We start from the raw sequence: 8063 nt of genomic DNA, 5'->3' as shown, positions 1-8063 counted from the left end.
GCAATGGTAGGTAAAGTACTTATTATCATAATTATTGACATAGATGCTCTGGCAAACATGGTTTCCCTGAATTTTTATAAACAAGTGTGTGAGAATAAAAGACTTCCCATTTTGCCAGTTCAAAATTGTCATGTAGAAGGTGCTATTGGTGCTAAGTCCAAGAATGTTGGTTGGGGAGTGACTGTCTGCAAAAGGTGGATGCGAGAATTGACCTCTCTGTAAGGAAATGTTTTGTAAAGGCAGGCAGAAAAGAACTGGTACTGGATTTTATTAAAACAGAAACTAAAAAATGGCAAATATTGTCAGAAAGTGAAGATTAGCTTTACAGTGATTGAGGTGCCACACACAGGTAGCCCAGCTGAAGGTATCCAAATCTAAGTGAATAGCATTGACACGCAAGAATTAGAAACTGTACTGCAAGGTAAAGTAATTGAGTCTTAGTGTCTAAATGAGGATCAACAAAACGAACTCAGTACCTTGCTATGTAAGTACTTAAGAGTATTTTCTGAGAAACCTGGTATGGAAAAAAGTTAGAATGTGAAGGTACTTGGAATTCACTCATACAATACTGATATTTACCTATAAAAAGTTATTCTACTTTCGTTTCAGTTAAATTAAGTCCCCAGTATGTGCTCTTACATACTCTTCAAATATAAAATTATATTTGTTTTCTTCAATTATGAGACTGAATTGCTGGCCAATACTTGTTTTCAGGCAGTGAATGTGCAGTACTAGCAACAGGCACTGAAATAGCCTAATAGCTCTCTTTGAGAGCACCAATATTCTGTTAAGATGCACATAGCAAGCACATCCCCACAGTTCTATCCCACACTTTTTAAAAGCACTCCATCTTCAGGCCACGAGTGGCCTACCGGGACCACCTGACCGCCGTGTCATCCTCAGAGGAGGATGCGGATAGGAGGGGTGTGGGGTCAGCACACCACTCTCCCGGTCGTTATGATGGTATTCTTGACCGAAGCCGCTACTATTCGGTCGAGTAGCTCATCAATTGGCATCACGAGGCTGAGTGAACCCCGAAAAATGACAACAGCGCATGGCGGCCCAGACGGTCACCATCCAAGTGCCGACCACGCCCGACAGCGCTTAACTTCGGTGATCTCACGGGAACCGGTGTATCCACTGTGGCAAGGCCGTTGCCCCACACTTTATAAATGGGAACATTATACCATAGTATATTATTTTCATATTTTATTAGATACTGTTTTGGATAATTTGCTATAATAACGTGCTACTTGGTTTCCTCTGAGCAAAATTTTCAATGTTTACCCAACAAACATTTTGATCCAAGCACAGACCAACATTGTCTGTACATGACATTCTCCATATATTGTCTTTTACTCTGTAAAATGAGGCTAAGCTGCAGGCAGGCACAATCAAGAGACACTTAACATGTAAGCTTTCAGACATAGCCTTCATCAGAGAAAGAGAAATGTAAACAATTTATTCATACAAGCAAGCACACCTCTTACACACATGGCTGCCTACTTCAGCAGCTATAAGTTTTTGCTTTTGGCCATAGCCTTCATTGGGAAGAGAGATAAACACACCATTCATTCACACAAGCACCTCTCTCTCTCTCTCTCTCTCTCTCTCTCTCTCTCTCTTACTTGCGTGAATTTCTCTTTCTCTGATGAAGGCTGTGGGTGAAAGTTTATGTATGTCTTAATTGTGGCTGCCTGCAACTGTAAGATAAGTTGCTTGCCTTGAACTCTAGTAAGTATGATTTTATGACATTCTGTAGTGCCCCCAGAATTTTACGAAAGTCTGGAGACACTTGTGTTCCAGCCATTTCGAACACGCGTTATTTTAAAGCAGGGCATAAAGGTGAGCATGGGATACTGCACCCATTTATTGTTTGTGCAGGTGAAACTGGAAGGCAGATAATTCATCGGCGCTGGCAAGTGTTCAGTGCGACTTGCCAAGGATAATCAAATACGGCCCGGAAGCTCCGTGGCTGGCTGCAAAGACTAATGTAGCTTTGTATTGTTGAAAAACAAATGGAGTGACTCGAAATAGGGACTGTTTATTATACATTGAACTGCTGTTGAGAGTATGTGGGCTGGATGTGGATAGTCAGCCATGATAAAAGCTTATGTATTAATTGTGCTCAAAAATGTGTAATTAACTGATTCTGGGTGCCCGGTAATGTGTGGGCTTATGTCAAATAGTTTAGTTGTTTTTTTGTACAAAGTGGAAATAAATATGTGCTGGTGCATTGAATGATATTCCAAGAGTAGCGTATTTTTTAAATAAGAAGAGAGAGAGTGAGAGAGTGAAAATTTCCCCTTCCTAGCAGTGAAATCCTCGGAGAAGCGTCTGGTGCTAGCAGAAGACATCGGTGCTGCAAGAAAGCAGAACCAGCATTCTTCAACAAGTAAGTCCACGAAAATGCTTAACATTACACCGGGCCACCGCAATTCACTTTTAGACCCTAATTAATGAAATATTTAGTCACTTCTGACGTCCCATGTGTAGAAAAACGTGTTATCTCCTCCTCATTACCACCACCATAAAACAGTAGAAAAACATTTTAGATGTCACAGGAGGATTTGATCTATTGTCCCATGCATTGCACTAGGAAAAACAGAGCATGCAACATCAGCACACACAACTTGAACTGCTGCCTATGTACCTAATAAATCATAAACATTAAAAAAGGCATATTCATTCATTGAATTTTTGTTATCTTTTACAGAAACCAACAACCAATAGAGAGTCTTCTTCACTGATCAGAAAATAGCAATCTGAATTTTAAGGTCATCCATATTACAAGTAAATGTTTATGAATAAATCCCTTCCAAGGCATAGAAGTGATCACTATAACATCACAGAACATATCTTTCATAATGGGTCACTTGTTGATAACTGTTCACTGAACAAAATGAAAGACATTTCATGAGGTTTCAGAATTACAGCCAGATGACACTGACATCTTGTCACAATATTTTGGCTGACAACCAGGCAGGCATCATCAGGTGATTTTTATCTGGAGGTTGCTGGTGCATGTTGCTATGTTAATAACAAAAACATTGCTCTATTTGAAATGCATAGGCGTGTGCACAACAGTGATATTTTATTTTATTCTGTGTGCTGTTTACTGTAAGCCCACACATATGGACCTATATATGAAAGAGCCTAGCTGCCATCACACTTTACGAACTATTGGCATCCTTCAAATCCTGATGCTCTGGGCACACATTGTGGCTGATAGAGGCAGACTTGCAAAGGAGTTGGAACAGCTACAATCAATGTTCAAAGCTGGTTGGTAATCTTCGCATCAGATATTAATGAAATGTAAGCAGGCTTAGTCTCAAGATTGTAACATCTTGCCTTCAGGTTATCAGGACAAGAGGGTATGATTAAGCTGCAATGTCATGTCAAACTTTCCTAAAAGCCAAACATGTATGGCATGACTGAAGTGTTTTCTTCACACTGAAAAGGTTGTTCCACTTAAAGTCTGGTGAACAGCAAGAGGGATGCCAATGTGTAACAAACATCTGCTCACATTTGAGCGAAGTACAGCAATTCCCTTAACAAACAGGCAGGTTGGTCTTTGGGTTGCTGCTTCCTTGATAACTCAGAAATGCAGACAAACACTTGAAGCAATGCCTAGCAGTGTAATTTGCTGGGGAATCACTATAAGTAGAAAATGCTGACAGGTGCCACAAAAAGGGACCAGCGTGAGATTGATGTGGGAGTTCCTGGATTACACATCAGCTGCCACAAGAGTGGAAATTTTCACCCGGTACAAAGACAGGGATGTGTGGTTACACTGGCTCGATTGTTCATTGAATGGGATTGGATGTTGAGCCCACCAATGACAGAAACAATGCAATGGGAAATTCAGTATCCTGGAGGACAGAGTGGAGGACTATTTAACATAACTGCCAAGCAAGAGCAGCTTTGGGTTATCAGTGGTCAATCAGTGAGCGAGACATTGTGTGACCAGTCAGTGTAGTAAGTCAGAGATTGATCAGTCAGTGAGTCATTAATGCAGAGGGAGAGAATCTGACAGGAGGGCAGTGTCAGTGTGTTTGCCTTTAGGGAGCTTGTAAACCTATTGCAGACTCAATTTTCAGACTTGGGGTCAGATTCCTGCATTCATTCTGATATCTATCGTCACTTTGTGACACACTCATTTTCTGCTCCATGTCAAAGAGATCTTCCATATGATCCCATGCTCACACCTTTAAGCAACCAGCCACATTTCCTTGTCCAACGCCAGCCTCTAAATATTATCATCACACTGCTTCTGCAAGGTAATCTCTGCAGCTTACAGACACCGAGAGCTAAACAGTAATACAGCATTGGCCACTGAGCAACACTATATCTGAAAGGATTAACACTGGAGGTCAGGCAGCATGGAAGAGGGAAGGAGTTAGCTACACAAGGTGTTCCCTCACAGCTACAGAACATGGAAGACTAACATTGCCAACTGTCAACCCACAGCTGCAGAGACACTTAGGGGTGATCGATGTGTTGCACTGACATCGCCTCTGCTGCAACATGCCTACAGGTAAAACTGACACTTTTGAATTGTGAGAGGACATCACTCACTCCCCCTACCCTCCCCCTCACCCCATTACCGAGTCATGTCTATGCTCAGTCAAATTTGCCTCGAGTTTATATTTGTATTGTTAATCCAATTAAAAAAAAAAAAAATTTTTCCATGGACTAATTGTTCAATCAATTTGTTTTCCCTAAGACCTCATTTTCAGTTACACAGTTAAATTCAGTTTAGTTTATAAAATTTTCATATCAGTACCAGTTCACAAGATAAAAAGGAGAAAGAGTTGTTAAAGCCCAGTATTTGTCTATTCAGACCAGGAAGTCTTCTAATAGAACACTATGTTAAAGTAACCTTGCACTCTCAAGGATCTTTACTCATCTCAGCTCAGCTCAGTAAAGAATGATCTCTGTCTGTGAAAGGCTGGAGTTTATAGAACACGATGTCAATTTGCAGTACCTACATTGGTCAGACCATGTGCACAATACAAGGTAACAATGAGGTTCTTCCTGGAATACAATTGTTGAGGAATCTGTGGAAATATGATTGGCAGAATATATTATTAATCGTGATGGTGGACTTCAGTCTGATAACACATAGAACCCAGCGATTTCATTAATATCTTGACAGAGAGAAAATTTTACACCTAATGCCACATCCAGTGGAAATTAATTTTATATTTTGAGCACAGAATTCTAACTCTGCAACCCCTTAACTGAACAGTTGACAACATGTAATATCAACATTATGTATGCACCTGCTTGCCTTACATGAGAAATATTTGACTGAAGACACAAACTTAATGAAGGACATTCATGCAGCAGTAACCCATAAACAATATCAGCACCAAACTTTTGTATAAATGAAGTGACATGAACCAGCAATATCCAGTGTAAATATCACCTGAAAATGTCTGCTTGACTGTTACCCAAAATATCGTGACAAGGCACTGACACCATAAGGCTGCAATCCCAAAACTTCATGGATTTATTCATCATGCTCGAAAAACTTCAAAACTCACAAGAAAATATCACAGCACTAAGTCCAAACCTGACATGTGATGTAAACTAAGAAATCTCAGCCTCCTGTAGAAAATATACAATTATTTTCCATCATATGTTAATTTTACTAGTGTACAACTTGTCCTCAATAAGAAGATAATTGGCACCAGTGCTTCTGGTACTTCTACTGCGCAACCCATTTTATGGTGTATGGCAAAGGATACTTCATTTACCACTGTCTTTTCCTATTTGCTGTTCCAGTTGCAGATGGTACACACAAATAAAGACTGTTGGTAAATCTCTTTGTGAACTTAAATCTCTCTGATTTTATGTTCATAATCTTTTTTGCAAAATATTATGGACGAAGCAAATACTGGTTGACTTTTACAAATATACACACACTAAAATTTTAGGGTGAACTTTACCATGATGCACATCATCTCTTGCTGTGACTGCCACTGAGTTCAATGAAATGATGAACATCTCTGTGACACTTTTATGCTTGCCAAACAAACACGTTCTGTGAATTTTCTCTTACCTCTGTCAGTACATTTTTAGAACCACAGAAGGGGAAATACCCAAGTAACAGTCAAACAATGGTTTTGTAAGCTGCTTGTTTCAAGGGTTGACTACACATCCTGAAACTTCTTCCAGTCAGTTTCAGTCTGACAGCTGCCTTTCCTACAGTTTATTCAAAAGTGGTTGTTCCATCTCAAATCTTTCTCTGTTCTTGCTTCCAAGAGTTTAATACATTGACTGCCATGCAGCCACAGCAAGCAGTTCTGCAGCACCACCAGCAGCCTAATGACAGTCTGTGTGTTAATGGATGTGACTGCTTTCAGTGGTTGTTCAGCATTCATGTATTCAAACAATGAAGGGTCTTTTCACCTGTTTGCATAATATAGTACATTTGTGCATACTGAGGGATAACTGCCAATCCCTCCTCCCCAAGTCTAGCTTAATATAGAAAGGCATGCAGAGGATACACTTCTTTACTTCTCCACAAAGTACAGTATCATTGCAAACAGCGTCACAGAGCTCCTGAGGATATTCAGTAGGGCATTTATATAGACCTAAACGGATGTACTGGAAACAGTAATAGTTTGCTAACAAACCTAAAGCTACTTTTACATCTGAAGAGTCATCCTCATTAAAAGTGATACCGGTATGCTTTGTGCATTTTGCAATAAACTTCTGTATCCAGTCACAAAGTTGTTCTGATATTCTGAACACACTAATTCTGTTAATTAGGCAACAGTGTGGAACAGGGCATCAATTTGAGTGATTATATCTACTGTCTCCTTGGACAAACAAAGACCTGAAAATGAATGTTGGAAACTAATGTACACTCCACTGCAGGGCTAAAGATTCATCCTTGAAAGTGACATGGATTTCACTGATTGCTAACTGTGGAATGTATATGAATTCAGGAAAAGGTATTTGTTTTAGTCTGTAGTAGTAACATTTTTATTTTTGCTACTGCTACCAGTTTTTGTATATAGTAGTATCACAAGGTTACCCTGTGAAAAATTTACAGTACATAGTTAAAATAATAAGGTAAGTAATATTTACAACATATTTTCTTCATATAATAGCAAACATATGGTGCAGACTGGAACCTTGGAATATAGAGTTAGCCCCGTATGCCTGGCATGCAGCTGTCTTGCTTGCTTCCCCAGTCAGTTTGTCAAAAATTAAAAGTAAAAGCCAATACTAATGTTTAAACAGATGCAAGTTGTAGCCAGCAGTTAGTAAAACAGAGCATAAAAGAGTTTCCACTGTAATGAAACATTAAAAGCATAAGAGCAAATCTGTGTGTATGGTCGATCTGAATATAAAATACTGATATGACCATGAATTGTATAGTTGAGAAAGCATTGTCATTACACACTGTATTATGAACTTAAAATTACTTTTATCATAAAGATATGCTGCATTCAGGGGGGGGCAGTGCAGCACAGCTAAATATGATTCCAGCTAAATATGATTTCCAGCTTTGTGTTTATCCCAGCAGTGTCTAGTGTCCATGATTATGCTAGAGCTTTCTGAGGTGCTACATCATGTTTCCTCCATGCCTTGTCACAGTTCAACAATCCTTTGCGGCCATGAGAACCATTTCTCATATGCACTATGCAGTTGTGAGAAGGTGTGTTCATGAGCTTTGGTATTAAGAGAAGGCCGCAACATTAATTCATACAATTGTGTTGTGCTGTATATGTTACCTTATCGTGACACTTTGACCCAATACTTACTGGATTAAAGTGCCACAATAGGATAACATTCACAGCATGACACCCCACCGAGGCAACTCCTCACAACTGCACAGTACATACAAGGAGTGGTTGCCACGGCCATGGTGGGTTGATGAACTGTGACACAGCATAGAGGAAACACATTACAGTGTCATTGAGAGCACAAGCACACACATGGACAATGATGAGATAAACGTTTAACTGGAAATTTGGCCGAAGATCATCAGCTAAGAGTTACAGAGTAATACTTAAATGTACTGTGCCACTATTCCCCCTGTATGC

The 8063-nt window shown here is 39.7% G+C and overlaps 1 pseudogene; it reads right to left on the bottom strand.

The window, feature by feature from the left end:
- Positions 1-1042: 1042 nt before the first annotated feature.
- On the bottom strand, positions 1043-1159 carry LOC124791167 (annotated as a pseudogene).
- Positions 1160-8063: the final 6904 nt, after the last annotated feature.

Source organism: Schistocerca piceifrons, chromosome 3 (assembly GCF_021461385.2).
Source record: "Schistocerca piceifrons isolate TAMUIC-IGC-003096 chromosome 3, iqSchPice1.1, whole genome shotgun sequence".
Taxonomy (NCBI): Eukaryota; Metazoa; Arthropoda; class Insecta; order Orthoptera; family Acrididae; genus Schistocerca; species Schistocerca piceifrons.
The sequence above is the reverse complement of the archived record's forward strand: the minus strand, read 5'-3'. Positions and strand labels throughout refer to the sequence as shown.